The sequence below is a fragment of the Rhincodon typus genome, chromosome 15 (genome assembly GCF_021869965.1).
Source record: "Rhincodon typus isolate 14 chromosome 15, sRhiTyp1.1, whole genome shotgun sequence".
NCBI classification, from domain to species: Eukaryota; Metazoa; Chordata; class Chondrichthyes; order Orectolobiformes; family Rhincodontidae; genus Rhincodon; species Rhincodon typus.
Window position 1 is genome coordinate 17,199,239 of NC_063346.1, and position 25,802 is coordinate 17,225,040.

Genomic DNA, 25,802 nt, shown 5'->3' on the forward strand with positions numbered 1-25,802 from the left:
GTTTGGCCCATATCCATCCAAACCTCTCCTATTTATGTACTTATCCCTACTGTGTATATGTCATCTTGTATCTTTGTTTGAGTGAGTTTATTTCTTTAATCTCACTAAGTGTATATACACAGAGCATAGACAGAGACCTTCAGCCCTTTTGAATTTTACCTTTAAGTTACCATTGTTGCATCTCTCCACTGGTCAGTAGATTCTACAAATGGAATCATGGATGCTGTGTTCTCCTGCTAAATTTTGCTTTTTCAAAAATTTTATTAGTTCTGAGTTTGAAATAATTGTCAAAATCTTAAGTGAATCTTTGATTATGGTTTTTGCTTTTTTTAGCTGTTAGGAGGCAATAATATCATCTGCAGTAAGCCTAATTCTTTACAGAAGTATATTTACTTCTTCTGTTTCTATATTACCATTGAGTTTAGATGTTAGCTATACACAAAAATTGTTTTCTCCAGGATGTCCAATTTCATGTTCTATAGGGCTATTTCAAAAATTAAATCTTCTTGGCAATACTATATCCCATGTCATGGCTCCTTAAAATAGCAGTTCTCCTACACTTTACTCCTTTACTGGAGGGTTTTCCCACTCTTTGCAACTTTAAAGATGAATTCCCGCCTTTTGTGGAGATTCTTAAAAAGATTTCATCATAGACTAGAATCATTCATTTCTTTATATTGTCCTATCTTTCATAAATAACTTGATTTGCATTTCCCCTGCTCTTTGCTCCAGGATTATGGAGGTTTCTGTCTTGGCCCTGTTACAGTTTTTTTTATCAGTTGCGCATTGATGTACCCATGTCCTACAGCAGAAATATTTGATATGAGCTGTGACTTATTTTTAATTTTTTTAGCTTTCTAAGCAGAATTTCTACACAGTTTAAAGTTTCCCTGTTGTACTACATAGTTGAGTCACTGATCTCCGACTTCCATTCATTCACCAGCTCAGTAGCTGAACTTTGGATTGCTCTGACTGACTACTACCTCTACATTTCCCTGGAGTCGTACCTTTCTTCTATTCCACTGGACCTCTTTGTCAGGTCTGAAATGTTCCTGTAATTCTTTGAAGTTTTCTTTAGTGTTGAATATTGTCATGAGGGTTTTGGGAGTTTGCTGTCATGAGAAATTAGCAGTATTTGTTTCCTTTGAGGCCTAATAGGAGTTAACAGCATGTTTGCCTCATTGGGATTGATGTTCTGATGTTCTGATTCCGCACTGACCACCATATTGCATACGTTCTAATTGTGTAGGTTCGACAGGGGCTAACTGTGTCTACGCAGTCTACTGTGTGCGAGGGCAGTTATCTTCCAGTCTAACTAAAAAAATCTTAGAGAGTAAAAAAGATATAGTTTATTGCATTTCTGTAATTATTTTCAGGTTGTAAGGAAAAGTTCTACATTAATACGAAGACTATGGAGGATCCCCAGTATTAGATTTGCCTCCCCACAAGAGCCTACTTTACTCTCCCACCAAGTACTCCTGACATTGCAGCTTGTTGTGCTTACTGCACTCAATCAAGTATCAGCTTTTTAGACTTGTAAACAACAGTTACAATGCTGTATGTGTGTTAAATTTTAAGATTCCATACTTCAGGTAAATAGGTTATGGTCTTGCGGTATAACTGGATTTGTCCAGTTAAAGGGAATCGTACAACTCTATGGTTTATGCTTGTATTCTCCTTCAACAATGAACTCCATAGCACATCTTTTCTTCTTTTGGAAAGGCTGCATATGAATGGTTATGATTCATTCTCCAGATGAACGCATAGTAATGTTTCAGGTTTTTCCATTAGGCAAAGCCTCACAATGACTGTTGCAAAATTGCGAACATGTAACTTGATAATTCCGACATAAAGGCTTTTTTTTCTTGAAGGAACAGGATAATATTGTAATAGTATTTAATACCTTGCCAGTTATCAAAGCAAATTGATACTGTTTCATGTCCTTGGCCACAGGTATTTGCCAATAATTTCTGCAAGGATTTTTCAATCATCTGCTATAATTTCTACAAGAGATAAAGAACAAAGAACACAGAACAAAGATCAATTCAGCACAAGAACAGACCTTTCAGCCCTCCAAGCCTATGCCGACACAGTTTGACCTTCCATACTAAAACTGTCTTCACTTAAAGATCTGAATCCGTGTATTCCCTTCCTATTCGTGTATTCGTCCAGGTGCTTCTTTAATGCTGCTATTGTGTCTGCTTCCATCACCACCTCTGGCAGCTCGTTCCAGGCACTCACAATCCTTTGTGTGAAAAATATGCCTCGCACATCTCTTCCAGTGAAAACAAACGCAGTCTATCCAATCTTTCTTCATAGCTAAAATGCTCCATTCCAGGCAACATCCTGGTGGGTGTGCAGAATGCGCTGCAGGTGGTGGTAGTGGAGTCAGATACTTTAGAGACTTTTAAACGACTCTTGGATAGGTACATGGAGGATAGTAAAATGTAGGGTATGCAGGGTAGTTTGATCTTAGTAGGATAATAGGTCAGCACAACATCTTTGGCTGAAGGGCCTGTACTGTGCTGTACTGTTCTATGTTCTATGTTCTATGTTTTGTTCAATGTACCCTCTCCAAAGCATCGACACCCTTCTGATAGTGTGGGGACCAGAACTGTACACAATATTCCAACTATAGCCTAACTAAAATTCTATAAAGCTGCAGCATAACTTGTCTATCTTTATACTCAATGCCCATTCCAATGAAGGCAAGTATATCATAAGCCTTTTTTACTACCTTATCTAACTGTGCTGCCACCTTCAATGATCTGTGGACCTTCACACCCAGATCCCTAGAAATATCAATACTCCTCAGGGTTCTGCCTGCCATTCACTGTATAATTTACACCTGTATTTGACCTTCCAAAATGCATCACTTCATATTTGTCCAGATTAAACTCCATCTGCCATTTTTCTGCGCATGCCTCCAACTGATCTATATCCTGCTGAATCCTCTGACAAACCTCCTCACTATCCGCAATACCACCAATCTTTATATTGCCCTCAAACTTACGAATGTTTTCCTTCAAATCATTAATGTAGACAACAAACAGCAGAAGTCCCGGCACTGATCCCTGTGGAACATGACAACTCGCAAACCTCTGAAAAGCATCCTTCCACCGCTACCCTCTGTCTCCTACAACTAAGCCAGTTTTTTATCCATCGTGCCAGCTCAACCCAATACCCTGTGACTTCACCTTTTGTACCAGTCTGCCATGAGGGACCTTGTCAAAAGCTTTACTGAAGTCCATGTAGACAACATCAACTGCTTTTCCCTCATCAATCATCGTGTCACCTCCTCAAAAAACTCAAAAACATTAGTGAGACATGACCTCCTCTGCACAAAATCATGCTGTCTATCGCTAAAAAGTCCATTTGCTTCTAAATGCATCTTGATCTTGTCCCTGACAAACCTTTCCAATAATTTCCCTACCACCGACTTGAGGCTCACAGGACTGTAATTTCCTGAATTATCCCTGCTACCCTTCTCAGCCAATGTGACAACTTGGCTATTCCCCAGTCCTCTGGGACCTAACCTGTAGCCAAAGAGGATAAAAAGATGTTTGTCAATGCTCCAGCAATTTGTTCTCTTGCTTCCCTCAATATTCTGAGATAGATCCCATCAGAACCCACGGACTTATCTATCTTAATACTTTTAGAAACACAACATCTCTTCCTTTTTAGTAGCAATTTGGCTTAGAAATACGACACTCCCTTCCTTGAGATCATCCTCCACCAATTCCTTCTCTTTAGTGAACACCAACACAAAGTATTCGTTTAGGACCTTGCCTACCTCTCCTGGCTCCACACATAGATTCCCTCCTTTGTCCTTGAGTGGGCCAACCGTTTCCCTGGCTATCATCTTGCTTTTTATAGGTGTGTAAAAAGCATTGGGATTCTCTTTAATCGTGTTTGCTACTGACTTTTCATAACTCCTTTTAGCCCTTCTAATTCCTTGTTTAAGATCTTTCTTATTTTCCTCATATACTTCAAGGCCTTTGTCAGTTCCCATCCTGTTAGACGTTACATACGCATAGGTAGGTGTAAATGCCAGAGAAACACTCTGTACATATATACTCTTGCAAAATTTCATGTAAAGATTTTTCCTATGATTTTAGTCTAGAATACCATCATTTTTCATATATCTCATATAATTATTGACTCTGCTTTATCAGAGATCAAAATCCAAGCATTTTGGAACCAAAGTATAAGCCTGAAGATGTTAATAATTTGACTTCATTCTGACTGTTTAAATACTACTGAAATGAATACCAGGATTAAATGCTTAAAACATTTATACAGTTAAGTTTTGTCCTTATTTAGTCAAAATTTTAGTGATCAGGTATTGAATGACAAGCTGTCTCGTATTTATTAATTACTTTTCAGTAAGTATTATGGATTATTTTATTTACTGTTCATTATGGTATTTTTCAAACTTCTTTAGGGCCCTAATCAAACACACAGGCCAACTCCTTAAAACCATAATCCATGTGAAAGTTTACCTCATGACATTTGAACTATAAAATGGGTCTCAAAATTTGACTCTTAACAAACATAAACAATTTATTTCCTCCTGGAGTTCCATTGATATTCCACAAGAACGAACAATTGTGGAAATCGCTTCAGGAATCACTAGTGAATGTCAGTAATTTGGGAAAGCAATTTATATTCAAGATTTCAAAGGCTTATCTCTCACAAAAGAGAAGCCTGGCATAATAAAAAATAAGGCAATTTCTCAGAAACAGTTCTAGCAATGGAGAACAAAAACAAAGTTACTGGAAAAGCTCAGCAGGTCTGGCAGCATCTGTGGAGGAGAAAACAGAGTTAACGTTTCGGGTCCGGTGACCCTTCCTCAGAGCAACAACTTTGTTTTTGTTCCTGATTTACAGCATCCGCAGTTCTTTTGGTTTTTATCTAGCAATGGAGAAGTTGTGCAAGTAGCATTTCTCTGAAGAGATAACATCAAATAGGTCAGGAATTAGGACTGTTGACATCACAGTTCAGAAAAGAGATCTTTTAGATAAATTTGTAGAAAACATGAAGAGATTATGCATTTGAGGAACTGAAAGAGACAAAATTCTCATTGCCAAACTGAAGGGCACAGCGCCATTTGTAGTAATTCTGACAATATCCTCTCAAGAGTTCTTACACACCTGAGCACAAAGGACATGCTATCTAATGATATTGATGCCTGCAAAGTCAGCTCATCATTAAGATGATAAACAGGGAACTGAATGGGAGAACACCTTGAATCCTGGGAAAGTGGTGATTTAAATAAAACAGCAGCGGATGAGTTTTAATTTGAAATTCAGAAATGATGACTTGAGTGGGAGGTAAGTGACCATGTGGGACAGCTTGTTTAGAAGTGAACAGTGTCAGGTATTATCAATGCATTGTGTTAGTTGAAGGCAATGAGATATGACCATGTTTAAGAACAGACTAACAGAGTTGAAAAACACAGGGAAAAGATGTATCAACAAGCAATCATACCACAAATTACAACAGAGATTGATTACATTATGATCTTGTTGATGCTAAACATTGTATTACAGCAAGTTTTCCTGTCTCAGATTGCGTAACCAACTATATCACTAGTTACATCGGCAGAAAAATAAGCTTCATGACTGGCAAAAATGTCCATTGGCATCTTACATGTAAATTTAAACAAATTCAGATTTGAACTATGCATTCTGTGCTCAGCTACGCTATGTAAACCATTACCAAATCAGCTATTAGGCCCACCACAACCACACAATCTTTAATGTATTAGATTTGCATGATGTTCCTACTGGTTCCAGGGCAAGGGAACTTCACTGCTCCAACTGTGATTGTGTTCTAATAAGTCAATAAAATCATTTAGGATGTTTACATCTCAATTATATCATATTTGTCACAGTGCATTGTTGTCCTGTAATTATGTTGCTGTGGAAGTGGATTTGGGTCTTCAGAGATTTCTGCCCAGAGAAGGCTTACTCCACTCAGATGCCACTTCAATTTCTAACTATCACTTCATTGTGTTGAACACAGCAGGTTTAAACATTAGTCACACCAGTGGTTGCTTCATGTATTGTGTTATTCATACAAGTCAAGACCTGAATCCCTCAGCAGTTCTGTGGGTAGAAGAATACTGCCATCAATCTTCATTCTTTTAACTGGGCCCAAAGGCTTCATTGGTTTACAGTGGTGGAGGATAAACCATTATTGAGTCTTAACAAGAAGAGGCTCTTGTCTTAACAAGATGTAGTTATTGCAATTAGCTATAAGTTGCATTAGTTCACTGGACATTGAGGAGACCTGTACATATAGGTCTGTATCCTATGAGATCTTCAGATGTTCTGCATTATCACCACTCAAGCTTATATGGTATCATCAGATTGGGTGGAGCTTAACACAGTCTCTAACATTAACTCTTACAGAACCATTACCTTTTGCAACAATAATGGCAGTTGAAAATATCAAGCTAAGAGAGAAGTGCTCAATGCTGAGTCCTCTGACTTGAGGGCTAATTTATTCATTTTAACAATGTTATGCCAGTAGAAATTCCAATTGCGTTAAGTACAACTATATTTGATCAGGCCTAAATATGAGGACTTTCGGAAGCTGGTACGGATACACCCACTTACCCAAAGTACTTGAATGCAATTCTCCACCAATGGACTGTGTATAACATCAATAGAATGGATGGAGCCAATGTACCATTCACCCCTTCAAAAGCATGACCTTATTCAATAGTAGCCAGAACCAGAAACCATCAGTGTATATTGGTGTCACCTCTTGGTGCTGTGGAGATATTCCAGAAAGTCATGATCTCCAGAGTATTCCACAAGGTGTTATATATTGGGCTCATGCCACTTCCTGATCATTTCAATGATACGCAGAGCGTCTGTCTCCATTACCTCCAGTGAGGTGAAGGTATAGGCTCTCCCCATCCAATGCTCCCCACACCAGAGCTCTTTTGAAGATCGAAACACTGAGATTTAAGGTACTGTGCTCCTGAGCTCTGAGTGATCTTTTGTCCATACTCAATGGAAGAACCATGTTCTCCCTGCCGTGCATTCACAGTTTCTCAATCTCCCTGGTGGTCTACGCTTCGTTAAATTAAAAGTTTTTCCCTTGTGCTGGTATCGCTATGTTGGTACTTTTACAAATAAAATTCTAAGAGAATGGTCAATTTGGCTTTCTTCATGTATTAATATGGAAATTAATTCTGTATATTTGCAGTTGAATGAACAGGTGAATTTATACACTGTGCCAAAATGATTTTTAATAACTAAGATCTGAGTACATACAATGAAATTTAATGGCCCAAGTCAAGCCAAGACATGCAGTAAACAAGAGAAAAAGGCTTCTCTGATCTGGCAAAAAAAGAGTTGAATAAGGTTTCTGTACATTTCCATGTGGCTAACCATGCCTGGGGTTGTTGTATTATTAGCTTTGGGCTAGTGCTTTGGTGGTGTATTTACGCTAGTTCCCCATCAGCCCTCTGAGACAGCACATTCCACACTAGTCTCTTCCAGTTACTACACCTGCCACACAATAATGAGCATTATAAGAAGAATGTGCAGAGTTTCATGTTCCCTGCAGTCAACATTCAAAGAAAAATCCCGAAACACAACACAGCTGCTTAAAACCAACTGCAGAATGTTTGTACTCATAGCCAAGAATACCTCTGTGAGACCATGGTCAGAATATTGGACATATACCACAAGTTAACTGTGTTTCTGCTATGTTTTTGATCTATAATTACATCTGTAAATTATAATAAAGACATATGTGGCATAAATGTATCTTAAATATTTGAAATCCTTCATTAATTTTATCTCTTTAGGAAGAAAGAAGGAAAGTGAATTTATCCGTCTACTTTATATTTCCATGGAAGTATCCAGACTTATTTTATAATTTTTGCCTCCACTGCCTACTCAAGAGTTTATTTTCAGATGCAAATCTCCTGTATGAAGAGTTGTTTTCTGTTATCACTCCCCTTTTGCCAACTCACTGTCTGTACCTATGTGTCCTTCATCTCCATGTTGAGGTTTAATATGAAATAGGCTATTTAATGTTGTGCTCCACTTAATGTATTATACATCTGTCCCAGGTCTTTTCCCAGTTACTTTCAATGAAGGCTGAAAGATAAAAGCTGGTATAAAATACGCTGGTATGAAATTAGCTGGTCATTTATCTCATTGCTGTTTGTGGAACCTTGCTGTAAGCGGATTGGTTGTCATGTTTTCCGAAATTATAATAGTGAATATATGTCCTAAAAAATATGAAGCACATGAATATGTTTTGAATATGTGCAAGATATGGCAGTAATTTCTTTCTCTCTATTTTTATAACCATTCCTCATTAATACAATCCTCAGACAGTAGCACCTGTTCTCTGCATTGCACCTAGGGCTTGAATATTTCTTTCATGCCTCTATGCCCAACATAAGTTATTAATAGTGTTTTCTAGCCATAGAGTTATGCCATTTACCAAGACTGTCTCAGGCTTATCCTTTTCAAAACTGCATGTAAAATGCTGCACTGTGTATTGTTTGTCGCTACAAAGTAATTTGAAATCCTGATTATTAAAACCTCCTATTCCAAACCTCTTTCAAGATCCCTCTCACAAACTATCACTCATTGAGTAAAACACTGGGTATTTCTTTGAAGAGATGGGCATCTCACAATCATTCATCACCACAACTTCAACAGAACCACTGGTAAGTTAACAGGGTTTTCATCAAACATCTGCTCAAATTACAGCAAACAGAAGAACACCCATGGCGATTACCAACACTTAAGTTTCCCGATTCTTTCTTCCAAAATGTAACATGTCTCATTTTGAAATTCTCCTGGTTGTTAGTCCAGCTCCGGCTGTACAATTCCATCTGTCATCTGTGAGTCCAATCAATATGGTGCATTTCTGGATTCTGGTGATCAATATTAATTTCTACTAAATTCATATTGAGTAAGAAAAGGAAGAAAAATGCAATGTGCTTCAAAATAAATGCCGAAAGCAAAACAAAACATTACAGTGACTTCAGAGGAGTTTGAGGGAAGTCAAGGGAAACATTTCTCAAATGTTGTAGAGAAAAAATGGCGGCAAGGACATGTTACAATAGGTCTGCACCTGACTGCCCCAGGATTTTCAATAGATGACTGGACCAGTGTTACAAATGCAAGGTTTTCTAATAAAAACAAAGAACTACGGATGCTGGAAATCTGAAACAAATATGGAAAGTGCTGGAGAAACTCATAGGCCTGGCAGCATCTGTAGAGAGAAAAACAGAGTTAAAGTTTTGAGACCAGTAACCCTTTGTCAGAACTGAAAATAGCTAACTACGCATGGTATTTATGCTGATGACAAAATGGGTGAGGGAATGAATAGTGGACATAGAGTTGGTGCCTAGAAAGAGAGAAAGAGAAACGAGATAGACAAACAAAGAAATTGCTGGCGATAAGCCGAGAGAGATAAATGGCAGTTAGATGACTAATGGCAAGTGCAAATGGTTGAAAATAGGTTGGCTGTTCTGGGAGCAACCCATACAAAAGGACCCAGGGCCTGTGGAAGGGTAACAAATATGGAGGAGGGTGTTCACATCTGAAATTGTGCAACTCGATGTGGATTCCTGAAGGCTGTAATGTACCAAAGTGGAAGATGAAGTGTTGTTCCTGCAGCTCACATTGACCTTTGCTGGAGAACTGCAGAAGGCCTGAGACAGAAATTCTGGCATGGCAATGTGTTGTAGTGGCAGGCAACTGGAAGAGTTTTTTTTTACATCTGGAGCATAGGTGTTCAGCAAAGTGCTTACCCAGTCTGAGTTTGGTCACCCCACTGTACAGGAGACTTCATTGTGATCAGGGAATACAGTAGACTCAATTGAATGGAGTGCACATAAATCACTGCTTTACCTGGAAGGTGCATCTGGACCCTTAAATAGTAAGGAGGGAGGAGGTAAAGGGGTATGTGTTGCACCTTCTTCAGTTGGAGGGGAAGGTGCTGTGGGATTGAAGGAGGAGTGGACTATAGCATCCTAGAGGGAAGGGTCCCTGCAAAATGCTGACAAGGGATGGAAGCGGAATATGTATCTGGTGGTAGCGTTCCACTGGAACTGGTGGATATGGCAGCTTTGATCCTTTGTATACAGAGCTTGTTGGGGTGGAAAGTGAGGCCAGAGGGCCACTATTGTTATTGTGAGAGGGAGGGAAAAGATGAGGGCAGAAGTGCGGGAGATATGTCAAACACAGCTGAGGGCCCTTTCAACGATGGTGGCAGGGAATCAGGTCAACATTTATGAGGCTTCCTGCAGGTGGTGACATCATCAGAACATCTGCAGATAACTAATTATAAATTCCACCTGGATTCGTCCACAGAAAGCCATGGCAGATTTGGGTTACAGGCTTTCTTAACAGTCTCACTGAAGTCCATGAATTGTTTAATGTATAAGAATCCAAGGGGATAAAGCTGAGAGATAGAAGCAGTAAGTTTCAATGCTTCACCATGCAGGAATGCTAGTGGCAGATTGTACACCAATTAAAGAGACCAGGATCAAGGGGGTTAAATGAAGCTGGTGAATTCACGTAACTTTGGCTAGATAGAAACATTCTTAGGGTAGCTCACACCATAAAAGTCATTTGAAGGTGTAGATGTTATTTGCCTATAAAGGGAAAAGGAGCTAAACATCACTTTGGAAAGGTTCTTAGAGAATGAAGGTGAAAGACCAGAATAAAGTATAACCATGGAGAGAGATCTTTGGTTATTTTAAGCATTAAATGGGGGAGTATAAGTATTTGGAGTATAAGTTGCCTGCTGAAATCGTGTTTAATCTATGGTGCTTTTAGTTTGTATATTACAGTAAATGTCTTAAAACTTGAAATTTTGCTGTATAATTCCTTAGTTTGGCCATTAGAAATTCAAATTCAAAATAAAAGTTCTCTGCCTCTAAGATAATTTTAACATCAAGCATGGGACTAGGGTAGGCACGTTATTTTGGTGATTATATGTTTTCCAAACATTTTGCTTCTTCACTCCTGTCATGGGATAGCACAAGGATCAATTTTCAAGAGCATCTGATGAAGCAGACATTTACTTTCTACCAGGACTGCCCTAGCTAAAAGGTCTAACACTAAGCGAAAGAAGACTGCAATAGTAACTCTTCCCTTCCAGTTAGCCTTCTAACAGTATTTCAGGACTGGCAACTTTCTCCCTACATTTTTCCATCAACAGCCAGATGATACAAAGCCTGCAGCCAGTCCCACAATTTCTCGGAGCCTTCAGCTGCACAATTTGTTCCAATCTTCTTTCCTGGCAGAAGGTACCATCAGTTCATGTTTATGACCAAGTAGCTTAGACAAAGGCAGTACATCTCAACTTTGGGCTCATATGCTCTTTAATGTCAGCTTTTTTATTGCGTTTTCTAGATCCTTGTTCACACTTGTTGACATTCCAGTGCAATTGAATACAGAAGGATATTTGGCACTAACTTCTCACATATTGCAAAACAGTAAACGTGTTTGTTATAAATACTTGCAAATCTGCCATGCCTTTGCTCATGATAATGAAGAGGGAATTTTTGTTTACAAGGACAGAAATGTAATGGTTGACTTTTCCACTGCTAAAACAAATGAACAACATTAATGCAGCAAATCCAATGAGTTGTCATAGGGTAGAGACTAATTCTTTAGATCTCGATATAGAACGTAGAACGTAGAACAGTACCGCACAGTACAGGCCCTTCGGCCCACGATGTTGTGCAGAACTTTTACCCTAATCCTAAAGTCTATCTAACCTCCACCCCTACGTTATACTACCATATGGCAGGCATAGTGCCAAATGATTACAGACTTATGGCAGGCGGTGTGGATAACAAATTTAAAGTGGCAGAATGGAGATTTCCAGTTGATGTGCAAGTGTTTGGAGGAATTGTGGAACAGGGCATCAGCAGATTGGGTAGTGAGGGAAGTGTTCTGAGCTTCAACGTGCTGAAGACAGAGCACTTCACCTTCTGATTAGGCATCTCAAAATTCAACTTGAGCTCAACAACCTCAAATAATGAATTCTACTCTCTATTTTGAATCTTATTTTCCCTCCAAATGCAAGTTGTATCTTCATAGAATAGAATACCTACAGTGTGGAAACAGGCCCTTCGACCCAACAAGTCCACACTGACCCTCAGAGCATCCCACCCAGACCCATCCCCCTATAACCCACCTGATCTACACATCCCTGAATACTAGGGGCAATTTAGCATATTCAATCCACCTAGCCTGCACATCTTTGGACTGCGAGAGGAAACCAGAGCACCCAGAGGAAACCCACACAGACACGGGGAGCATGTACAAACTGCACGCAGGCAGTCGTCTAAGGGTGGAATCGAACTCGGGTCCCTGGCGCTTTGAAGCAGCAGTGCTAACCACTGAGCCACCGTGCTGCCCATATTTTTGCTTTCAAAGCTGAATTTGTTTCAGCTATTAACGTAGAGTCTGAATAAACTTTTTTTTATGGGACACTACCACTGCACCACAAAACCATACATTGACATGCACAGATATTTCCTGATCAACCTGTTCAGAGATGTTATTGCACATCTCTGCAGCAAGTGGGACTTGAATCTAGGCTTCCTAGTCTAGAGACGAAGACAGTCCCACTGGATCATAAGAGCCCCACAAACCATTGACCTATACAGGTATATTTTAATTAACCTGTTCAGAGATGTTACTACACGCCCCTGGAGAAGGTGGGACTTGAATCCGGGCCTCTTCATTCACTGACTTGTACAAGTTGATACTCAATTTGTTTGGCTCTACTATGAACAACTTTCATTCGCCGTTAAATCCTGGAATGGGACTTGATCCTGCTGGGCCACAGACTTTTTGTCTCTGAATTACTAGTCCAGTGACATCAACACTCTACAACTGGTGCATCACCACTGATGATGAATCGATGTCAAGTATTGAGTTGTACAAATATTTTCTAATCAACCCATTCAGAAATGTTATTACACACCCCTGGAGCAAGTGGGAATTGAATGCTAGCAGCCTGGCTCAACAGCAGGGACACTACCACTACCCACAAGATCCCTTTGCAATTCGGTGCAGATATTTTCTAATCAACCTATTCAGAGATGTCATTACCCACCTCTGGAGAAGGTGAGACTTGAATCTGGAGTTTCTGGCTCAGAATTAAGGACATTACTACTGCACTACAAGAGTCCTCCATTGACATGTACACAAATATAAACAGATGCAGAGCATCTGCACATTGAAAACATTGTATAAATGTAAATTATCTTTAGCATTTTCACTTCTTCGTTATTAGATGAAAGAGCCAATTTTTACCTAAATCAATCTCAAATTAGCGTTCATTCTATTTCCTGGAACTCACTTCACGTTATCTGATCTATTTCTGGTTAGTTCCTATCTTTTGCAACATTCTTCTTGTTACATAGCATTGTATGGATATCTGTGTCTTTGGGTTACTGAATTGATTTTATTTCTGGATACTAATCATTCCTGTAAAGATTTCTAGTGAATTAAGCTTAGGGCATGCAATGGAATTAAAAAGGCTAAAACTAGGCAACTGATATAATTTTCACATTATTGGAGCAAAACCGAAATTTGCAAATCAGGTAATACAATGAAAATGACTTAACTGCTGCTATAACAAGAGAGAACACTACAATGTTAAAATTCAAATCAGTTGAACAAATCACTCTTAAAATCTAATTATTGCTAATAACTCAGAAGATTTATAACTTAATTTTTTAACTATTGATTTGAATCTATATATATTGCGCAAGTATTTAAATTGCATACATTAAGCTTATTATTTAAAAGACAACGAGTAAAAATAAGAAACGTATCATTTTGACTTTAATGCAAGCTTATAGTTTTGAGCTATAAATTCACCTGCTTCAGTTTCTGAATGTGAGGGCCATATTTTTGGTCTAACCATACCTCCTTAGATCAAAGTGGATGAGACACACATTTTGTGTACCCATCTCATCTGAATGATTGGAGTGCTCGTAGGCAAGACTCCAACACTGACTTTGCTGTCCAATACTGCCAGTGGGCTGTGCGCACAGCAGTGTTGTTTGTAATTCATGTGATTCTGATGACCACATGTTTCTTAACAGCAGGAAAGGAAGCTTCACAGAAAGATTGATGAAATGAAACTTCCTAGAATGTGAACATCAGGACATATAGAGGACCCACAGTGACAAATAGGATGCTGGAGGAAATATTGATGCAGGTAGTCAGTAAGAGAGATGCTATGGTCCCATAGGGAGCAAGGAGTGTGTTAGGACACATTCAAGGATCCTCAACAGATATCCGGCAAGATCACTTTCTGGACTCTGGGTCTAATGACCTCATTCCAGTGGGAAACATCAGAGAATGCTTTGTCACACAATACCTGCTATACCCTCCACTAACATGTCATGCTGCTCAAAATTCCGTATTTCCATCATTCTGATCCAGCAGCAGTCCTGAGCTCATGCCTAACGTCCAAGACCATCATATCCTCCTCATAAAGCTTCCAAAGCTGCCCAGTTTTGCACCGGCTTTCATTGCCTATGCCTCCACGTATTTAGCTATGGCAGTGTTAAGCAACCACTGGCATTTTTCCTCTCTCTTTTGAGATAAGCTGGCACACAATAGAAAGGCGCAGAACTAGCAGGCAATGGTTAATGCTGCCTGTACCACCTAAGCCCTATATCGTTCACTATAAGATGGTGTTTACTGCAACATGGCCTTCCAGCTCAATAACAACACTGAGAAAGCTTCGTCTTTCTGCCTTATACCTCTTCATAACTCTGGCATGATTTCATCTTTTTTAAAAACCAAAAGAATGCGTATGCTGTAAATCAGGAACAAAAACAGAAGCTGCTGGAAAAGCTCAGCAGGTCTGGCAGCATCTTTGAAGAAAAAATCAGAGCTAACATTTTGGGTACGGTGATTATTCCTCAGAAACCTGTTCTGAACTACACAGCTTTTCCAACCACTTCTGTTTTTGACCTCATCTTTTTGTCTGAGATGAAGAGGCAACTGCAAATGGTGCAATTATTGTCATCCCCTTTCCCTGACAACAAGCCTCACCCCTCAGACTTCTGCTTAGAGACACCCGACAACTTCACGACGGGAGCCTGGAGAGAACTCTTGAGGTGTCACCCACAGTTTTAACTCAGACAGTGGATATGACAGAGTCAGGATCAGCACCAGGCATCAGTGTGATAGGGTTAGGATGCAACCAAGACAGGGATTAAAAATGTTTGTTTGTCAGCTCATCACAGGCCAAACCAACAGACTAGCCTAGGAGCAAATTATTGCAGGTGCTGGAATCTGTGCTGAAAACAACAAATGCTGGAGATCACAGCTAGTCAGACAGCATCCATGGAGAGAGAGCAAGCAAACGTTCTGAGTCAAGATGACTCTTCATCAGAGCCGAAACTCTCTCTATCAATGTTGCCCAACAGACTAGTCTGGCTGCAAAGGGCTTGGAAAAAATTCCTGATGGGGTGCCATGCAGGAGAGTACGAACAGGCATGCAAACTGAGCTGTGGTGTATGCAGTCTCCTATCACTGAGAGGAATGATGGAAGATTCTGGCTTCAATCTTCCCCTTTGCAGGCCCTGCTCTATTTCCCTGTTGCGTTGCAGAGCCAGACACCCTGATAATGCTGATTCTATTGTTCACATTCTGTTGCACCCTTGGTATGTCACAGTCACCTGCTTCTACTGCCATCCTTGGCAACACACTCTGGTAAATGCAAGAACTCACCAAAACACCTCCAAAACACTTATCAGTTCTTTTAGACAGTTTGTAATAGGAGACGTTCAAAAAATAGTGATCAGGGTTCCTGCTCTTTAAATAACATGACTTCAGAGCCCATTGTGCTGCTTTGTGCTTCTTGAATCTGAACAATGCTGAAGTCTGGGACACACATCATCTAAATTTGGAATTGTGGTGTTACCTCAGCCAGTTTGGCTTCATAATGTTATGATAGCGCCAATTCAACATTCTTATGCACACACAGCTGCATTTGCCATATCTATGAACAACAGCATTTGGCCTGCTGAGATAGCAGCCAGCAAATCATCCAGCCCCTGGGGATGTCAGGTAGCAGTTGTACATTTTTGACTTCTGCACCCAATGTGTTTTTAAACAGATTGGAGGAACATGAGGAGACTTGCCAATTGTCAGCTGATACTTCGTTGATTGAGTTCATTTTGCTTCTGGGCAGTTTGGTGATGTTAACAGTTTACAGCTATATGCCACAGGGAGACCTTCCAGGTCAACCTATATGGTATGGTTTTGTCTGTTTATTATTGCTATGTTTTGTACGTAGGAAACTACCCACTGCCCAAAACTTTTGCATGTTTTTAAATTAAAGGAAAATGTAATGCTTCACCCAGAAACATCTATCACCTCATTTATGGCTGTGATTAAATATGATCCTACTCAGGTAGTTTAAGGTGAGCTAACATATAAGTTGTTTTTTATTCATTCACAGGATGAAGCCATCATTGGCTCGGCCAGCATTTATTGCCCTTCCCTAATTTCGCGTAGTGCAATTAAGAGTCAGCCACATTGCTATGAGTCTGGAGTCACATTTAGGCCAGATCAGGTAATGATGGCAGTTTCCTTCCCTGAGGGACATTATTGAGCCAGATGGGTTTTTCCAACAATGGTTTCATGGTCATCATTAGATTCTTAATTCCAGATATTTCTTGAACTCAAATTCTACCATCTGTCATGGCAAGATTCAAACCCAGGTCCTCAAAACATTACCTGGGTCTCCGTGTTAACAACAATAATAGGTATATAGGATCTTGTAGTTGGCCTTGTGCAAAATAGAAATTGTTAGAATTTTGGGTGCTAAGAAAACAGACCTGGGGATAAAGTGAGGATGTTGAAGTAGGAAACCAGCCATCTTCCCACTGTATGGTAGAGCACACCCAAAAAGACAAAAGGCCAATATATTCCAAAAATTCATAATTGCTGAAAGACCCTTACTGTAGCAAAAAATGTACTCTATCTGAATTCAGCATTGAGTACAAATGGTCTTATTGAGTTCAGATTTCCCTCTTGTTTAAATCTCAGCCCACTGACAGGGCCTTGCTGTCATTTTTAAAGGTCCCTAATATCTCTAAGACTTTATGAAAATGTACGCCTCAGTTTAGCATTTCAAGAGCCAATTTGCAAAATTATGAGAAGATGAAAACCCCAGATCCTGCAGGATTTCAGTTTTATCATCTCACCCAACATTGTAGGGTTCCCTCAATGCTACAGTAGAGAGACAGCTGAGACTTTAGTCAAATTGATGGAATGGGACATAAACCCATGGCCTTCTGACTCAGAGACAAGGTCATTCCTCAAATATCCATGCTGATGCATACTCCCAGCCGGATATCTAGCCCATTTCTTTTGTCCTCAGTCTTTTTCCATTCACACAGAACCTTTTATAATGCGCCAGATCTAAACATTGTTATATATTTTCTGAGTCCCTGACAGCAGCAAATGCACATGTCATAAAGCAGAGTGCACTATCCACAGTGTTCGAGGCCAAAATTCAAATGGATAAAACATTCATAGTTTTGTGTTTATTTGTTCTTATGATGTGAATACTGCTAAAAAGACCTGCATTTATTGCCCATTGCTAATTGTTCTTGAGTGTGGGTCTATCTTCACCAAATGGACTGCAGCAGTTCAAGAAGGCAGTTAACCACTACCTTCTCACTTGCAAGTAGAGATAGGCATTAAATGCTAGCCCATGAATGAAGAAGTTGGAAGTGATCGAACTAAACTGCTGTATTTGATGTGGTACACCCGCAGGGCTATGTAAAAAAAGGTCCAGGATTTTGACTCAGCAACAACAAAGACATGATGATACATTTCTAAAATGGAAAAATTGGGTTACAGTCCTTGCTGTACCTTTCGATATCTCTTCTTTGCTCAGTGTAGTAAGGTTTGTTAAATACAATATGAAGATCTTGTCGAAAATTGTTTGTAACATTCCTGAAATTCTTGTCCACAAGCCAGTATTTTTGAAATTCTTATGCAGGAATAGGGACATAATTCATTACAAATATTTGTTTCCATAAATTAGAGACTGTAGATTAATAGCCAAGAAATGTTCAACATAATGACATAATGTTGTTAGTGGAGATTCTTAGCTTCATTCCGTATTTGAACACAGTAATTTTCTTGTCTGAAATCTTTAACAACAGTATAAATAAACCAAAATAACTCCACATAGGCCAGTACGCTGTCACCAAGTTACCCTTTATTTAGCAATGCATAGTACTTGATATTGGTCCAGTTTCATCACAGCCAGCACACAGGGTGAATAGGACCTCTGACACTCCTGTTTATATCTGTCTGCCAGGGCTCCCTGATTGGACCAGATTTACAGCCCAATCAGGGAACTCATATTCTATGAGGTCCACCAGGCTGACCTCATTACAATCGCGGCATAAATTGTTCTAGTTGACTGATTAGTACACTCATGATGGTAAACGAAAAAAAAATTCACACTGTTTCTGCCCTGTCCTCAGAGAGAAGTCAAATCAACCAGAATCAGTTGGAGAAATTTTAATCCTCCCACCCAGTGGAACCCAAACAGCCAAGAGTTAAAATTATTATTTGCCCCCTCAAGATGGTCAGGATTAGTAGCTCTCAATGGCTGCTTACTGATGGGGTCCATAAAAACCTCACTCTCTCTCATTCAAAACAATGTTGGAATTGGCTCTCCTTCATTTTCCATTTGGTGTAACTAAATCTAATTGAAAAGTGATAGCTGGGTGCTAAAAAAAAGGGGAAGAAAACACAAAATATTTATTACAATCAAACAAGTGGGAGTTAAAATTAGAGAGGGTAGCCATAGCCCCACCAAAGCTAATTGCAACAAGTCACTAATCTAGTGCAGTAAAACAGAATTATTTCACATGATATCCTTATTAAATTATCTTCCCCTTTACTAATATCCATTTGTTTTAACATAACTGTGATCTTCTTCCTTATCATTTCAAATACACTCTTTTTTTAACTCATTACCCCATAATTTTGAACAGCAACAGAAGAAACACAATTTAGCTTAAAGTAATTTACAAGGTAGTTTAAACTAATAGTTACTGATTCTGACATATTCTCCCAGAAGAACGTAACTTTTATGTTTGAAGTTCATTTCCAAATCTTTTGATATCTTAATCTTTATGGTATATAGTTGCTGGTTAGACAAGCATTTATTGCCTCTTCCTAATTGATCTTGATATAGTGACAGTGAGTCACCTTCTGGGACCCCTGCAGTGCATCTAGTGTATGTATACCCACAACTGTTAGAAAGGGAATTCCAGGATTTTGTCCCAGTGACAATGAAGAGAATGTGATTTAGTTCCATGAACATTAGTTCATGATGAACAGCAGTTAGGGAACTTGTAGGTGGTGGCGTTCCTATGCATTTACAAGGCAGATGTCAGGAGTGTGATGGAATACTCTCCCTTTGCCTGATGAATGCAATTCCAACAACATTCAAGAAGCTTCAATCACAACACAATCCAACACAGTAGAGTTCACTGCTGGTCTTGCCTTTCCAGATGGTAGATGTCATGGGATTGGAAAGTGCATTTGACGTGGCTTTGGTGAGTCAGTACAGTGCAGCTGGTATATGAGACACACTGCTGCCATTGTGTATCAGTGGTGGAGGATAAAAATGCTCAAGGTTGTGAATGGGGTGCCAGTCAAGCAGACTGCTTTGTCATGGATTTGATGGGTAATAATCAAATGGGTTGTTTTGGTGTCAAGCTTCTTGAGTATTGTTGGAACGATGCTCATCCAGGCAAGTGGGGAGTATTACATCACATTCCGGACTTGTACCTTCTATATGGTGACAGGGAATCAGGAGGTGAGTGACTTGCCCAGCAGTCCTCATGTCATAAAAGGCTCTTTTCAAAAGTCAGCAAATGGGATGATACTAATCTAGTCTAACTGAGTTAACACTCAAGTAAAATTGATATTTATAGCAATGGAGATCATTAAACAGTTCTACTTCAACTTCCTTGATGGAAATTTTGACCAAACATCATGATTCTGATTCTGTTTCAGATTCCCAATACTTGCAGTGCATTCATCCTCATTTTATTGCATATAAACAGCATTCTAAACTGTCTGTCAGTTAAGTATTTCTCGTAAACCACATGGATAATTGAATCATGGTGAAGGAGCAGTTCTTATGTAAAAGGGCAGCTTTTAACTGTTGTTTACTGTTGGGAATATAGAGACAGCTGCCACAAATCAAAGATGACTGTTGTTTAAAATAATCAACTGGTAAAATCTAAGATGGTGATTAATTTTGATCTGAGAATTGCTGCTCACATAGTCATGAAGATGTGAACAAACATTAAATTCAAAATTTCAATAAACACCCACCTCTCAGACATTTTAAGAGAGTTAGTTTAGCATCCAGAAAAGGAAATTTCACTGAAATAAAGCGACACTGACCCACATTAAAATGACTACCAATTCGTGCCACTACATAAGCCATGTTCCCAATCCATTGAAGTGCAGAGTCCATCAATGCCACCAGAACTAATAAGCTCCTGAAGAAGTATAAACAGTTTCCTTCTACTCTTTTAAGCCAAAGATAACAAAAACAAAGTGAAACAACCCCAGATAGGGAACTGTAATAAAATACAAATTAACAGCTCACAGAAACTTATGTCAGGAAATGGAAACTAACGAAATTAAAATAATGTTGGCCACCCCAAACCCTGCATTGAGTTCTAAAGGCTTCTACTGTACCAGTGAGAACTGCATGCTCCCTCTCCAGGAACACACAAGCACGAATGTAACTATGAAAGAGGGGTGAACAGTTAAGTACAGCAAGCACTTCCATGGTTCGCTACCTGGGCCTGTTAATGGTCTCTTTGGCCAGACCCAGGAGCAGATCCACATGAAGGCCCTCTGACCTGTCTGCCCCTCCTCATACTGCAGGTGACTGCAGATCCGGAGTGTAGGACTGAAGTGCAACCAAACATTGATGAGAAGCCCCTTCAAAAAAATGCAGATTTTCTGCGAACAAAAACATCCTCATAAATGTGATATCAAAAATAGAGATTCAAAATATACAACAGCTTACCAAGATCTCTGCAACCATGGCTAGGAAGCTGACTAAATATGAACTAATTAAAACGCCTTTTGGAACATACTATGGATTTTTAAAGTGCTGATAGCAGATAAAGAGAAGTCATGTGACTTTGTATGTGTACTGTGCTGCCCCTTTATGATCAGCAGTGAAGTACATTAACGGGACTGGTAAATGAACCTTCCAAATTTTAAAAATGCCTGTTGCAAGCAAACGAGGAGAGGAATAAAACAGGAAAACCATTCCATTCCTCCTCACCTAAATTGCTAACACTTAAGACGTGAGAGCAAAAGTAGACTATCCAGCTCCAAGTCTGCTCTGTCATTCAATGGGATCATGGCTGATTTGATAATCCTCAAACCCACTTTCCTGCCTTTTCCCCATAACCATTTAATCCCTTTCTGATTAAAAATCTGTCTTTCTCAGCCTTGCTTAGGCTGGGACATTTTTTCACTGCAGCGTAGGAGGTTGAGGGGTAATTTTATTGAGGTTTGTAAAATCATTAGGGACACAGATAAGGGGCTTTTCCTGAGGTTGGGGAACTAGCAGGCATATTTTTAAGGTGAGAGGAGAAAGTTTTAAAAAGTATATGAGGGCATTTTTTTTTTACAATTTTTCATGTGTAAACTGCCAGAGGAAGTGATGGATATAGCCGCAGATCAACTCACAATTAATTTCACATTAGCAAGTAGACTTGACAACTCTGGCTGATTTTTCCCATCCTGTTTCAGAAATGCTGGAATCAATTGTAATATCTATTATGATAACTGCATACTTAAAGCTTTTGTGGTTTTTAGTTTGAAGGATTGTGGATGGAGTGATTTGTAGCTTTAATTTTTCTTTTACAGCTAACCTACATCAGGCATTTTTCCCCGATTACCCCTACTGCAGGTTACCAAGTTCAAACTAGCCAATTTCACAAGCGCTTGAAAGTTTTGGGTGTATAAGACTTACCTAACCATCCCAGAAGAGAAGTAGCTGTCCAAGAATGTTACTATCCTCCAAATAGCCTGCTTCGTTTTAATAAGGTTTATCAATGCTATAACCATCCAGTTATTTTAAGGGTCTGGGATTTTTCTGTTCAGAAAATATACCTCCTCACTAAAGCATGTGTATAAAATATCAGGATTCATTTCAGTTGTAACAAAAACACATAAATGAGACAATTTACTAATTTTATTAACAGAAATTAACAAGTGACACACTTTATGTGGATAGTATGTGATTATGCTGGAAAAAAAATCACATGATATAATATCAAATTTAATAGAATTCAGTTTTTTAATGATATTCATAAAATATCCAACAATATCTATCAATATTTAAGATTAGCTATGAATACAATCTCTATCAATACTTAAAGAAGAATTTTACCTTAATTCTCTGAGTGATTAAGGCACGTTCTCTGATGGACAAAAATACCTTTTGAGAAGTAGAGTTTCTAACACTTCTGTCATTTTCTTATTTTTATATTACTTTGATTCCTCCTGCTTCGCAAATTATGTAGGTGTATGTAGGTTTTCCCACTATTATTTGATGCTATAATTTAACATAATTTCTAAATAATCCAGTAAATATTCCTTTATGAGATTATGAGTTTTTATCCAGTCAATTTTTGTACTCTTTTGATTTATCCCTTATTCTTTCAATCTTAACAAAATCCTCAATTAAAGGTTTAATAGTCACAATGTTTCAATTCCTGTCTTTATGAATATTGTCTTATCCTGAATTCCAACGCCATTTATGTGGTAAGGATTTCTGCCATTCTTATCAGTTGAATGCTTTAGTCATTTCTTCTGTAATTAACATTTTCTTTTCTTGCCCAGGAAGAATGTTGCCATCAGTCTTTCTAGGCCTCCTTAGCAGTGATTTAATTATTATTTATATTTTATTGTTATCTGCGCTGAGCACTAATTTAATTACTAGCATGTCTCACTTTCTTACTAGCAGTGATGAAGTTCTTCATAGTTAACCCCTACATGATTCTTTATCTTTAATTTTTTTTTAATGCTGGTGTGCTCTACCAAATTATTACATTTATTTCCCAGTCAAGCCTATATTTCTAAACATATATCATTACAGAAGATGCCTGGATTGGATTATTTTTAAACAAGACAGTGAAATGTTTATTTTAACAAGGCATTGCTTGGTAGTTGAATATTTTGCCCTACCTGGGTTTATGACCGTCTGATTACAGTTTATGCCTTGGAAATTTGATTGACCAGCCTGCTGAGTGGAAGGAGCTCCCAACTCAGCACTTATGTTTCCAAAAAATAGGCTCTTCTTGTGAATCCTGACTGACTTCTTGAAGGGTGACTGGAAAATTTCTCAATACCATTTTTTCTGAGCAATCTGTGTCTGCCAAGATCCCAGAGACATATGTCAAGTAACAGTTATCTACACATGTGAAGATACCTGACTGCCATCTGAACACTTCAAACCATCCCTTTTTGCCTCCAGATCAAAGTCTTAATCACTAAGAGTGTTTTCTTCCCAAAGTGAATTTCTACAGAGAGACATTTGCATTTATCCCCTTACCTAGGCATGTGTATGTTTCTTTGTGTGTGTTTTAGATTATTTATATGCATAATCATAATATAAATTAAGTGTGACAACTAGTTTCACATCTTTATTGAATATCTTTGTTTTAAAGTAAATCAATAATTTTATGTCCATTAAGTAAGTCTGTTTAATATTCCTTTAGTTCATTTTGTTTAAAGTCATTTTAAGAAAACATAGAATTAAATATATGAGGAACAGAGTAAAATAATTAAATTATGAAGCGACTTGTAAAGTAGTGGGACTGGTGAAAGACAATATAATCTTCACATCTCGATCATTGTACATCCCTAAACTTACTCTGCCTGAAAGCAGTTTGCTCATAATTCAAAGCAAACTGTCAACTACTCACTAGTTAAACTCACTGAATCATCATGGGAGCAGCATGAACATGACTAACACAGTTTACAATGTGTGATGTGGTTCATGAAACTTTCGCAGGAAAGCAAAGCAAGTGACACTGAATCTGTTAGGGCATTTTAGATTAGCACAATATTTTTTTTTTCTTTTGCAATCAATGAAATGGAAAATCAGGCAGGTCATTTAATGACAACTGATCCCATATAACCAAGTTAGCACCCCTAGTGGGATAAGAGGATTCAGTGGGTGATTCACACCTAGAGGCTATAATGACCAATTGACGTGCCATTAGGAGGTAGAGTTTGGATTTTAATTATTGTTTCAGGCGTTAAAATCCCAACCAGACCATCAAATTTAAGACCAAAATCAAAGTTGCTGGAAAAGCCCAGCAGGTCTGGCAGCATCTGTGAAGGAAAAAACAGAGTTAACGTTTTGGGTTGGTGACCCTTCCTTCGGAAAAAAAAACATGGTTCTTTTGATTTTCATCAAATTTATAATGCACACTAGCTAGGGTGTTTTATTTTTATCATCAACAAAGTGTATCCAAGTGACTAACTCAGAGAATAAACCCAAGATTCTATAATTTTGACCAAACAGTAATAAATTTTACTATGAAAAATTTGTATAGTAATACAACCTAAATGTACAATATTCTAAGACTCAGAACTAACATTGATGAATATGGTATTAGATAGTGATTGAATACCCCATAACACACATTAAGTAACAAAAGCAATCAAGAGAGATTTCACTGATTTCATCAAAATTTCCCCAGCAAGTGTTAATAATGTGGTGGGCCATCGAATCTCACTAAACTTCACAAAGGATTGGAGTTCTTCACTTTTGTTAAACTAGCCCAGAAACGCCCTCTCAAGAGCTGCTCCAACATGGACTGTCTCAATGCCTGCTTCCATTCTGATTAATTAGCTTCCTTTCCTATTCTAATTTCCCATGTTACCAAAACAATACTTTGATACGCATTGGCAAACATAACTGTTGCCTTTTACTGATAGCTAGATTCACCAAGCTAAGACTGCCCTTGGAAATTTCCCTGAGCTCTAATGCAGCTCACTTGCATCTAGCAATTTCTGCTTGTGGGCTTTTCAATTTTCTTTCAACTATACTGAAGTATTAATGCACACAGCCTTCTTCCAAGTTCGTCACAGCTTCCTCACAACACAAAGCCAACAACCATCCCACTTTCTCAACTCCTCTCACATCCTCGCTCATTACCTGCAAACTTTCAACTCCCTTTCACAGTCCTCTGAACTGTCTTGAATGACCAATTGAAAACCTTGCAATAAGACTCACTCCTATTGCTGGGCAGTATTAAATGTTATTAATATATTGAAACAGTCAAATCTAGCATACTTGGAAATAAGTGTACCCTGAAGGTCACATTATAAGAACAAAGAACAAAGAAAATTACAGCACAGGAACAGGCCCTTCGGCCCTCCAAGCCTGCACCGATCCAGATCCTCTATCTAAACCTGTCACCTATTTTCCAAGGATCAGTATCCCTCTGCTCCCTGCCCAATCATGTATCTGTCTAGATACATCATAAATGTCGCTATCGTGCCTGCCTCTACCACCTCCGCTGGCAACGCGTTCCAGGCACCCACCACCCTCTGCGTAAAGAACTTTCCACGTATATCTCCCTTAAACTTTTCCCCTCTCACCTTGAAATCGTGACCCCTAGTAAGTGAATCCCCCACTCTGGGAAAAAGCTTCTTGCTATCCACCCTGTCTATACCTCTCAT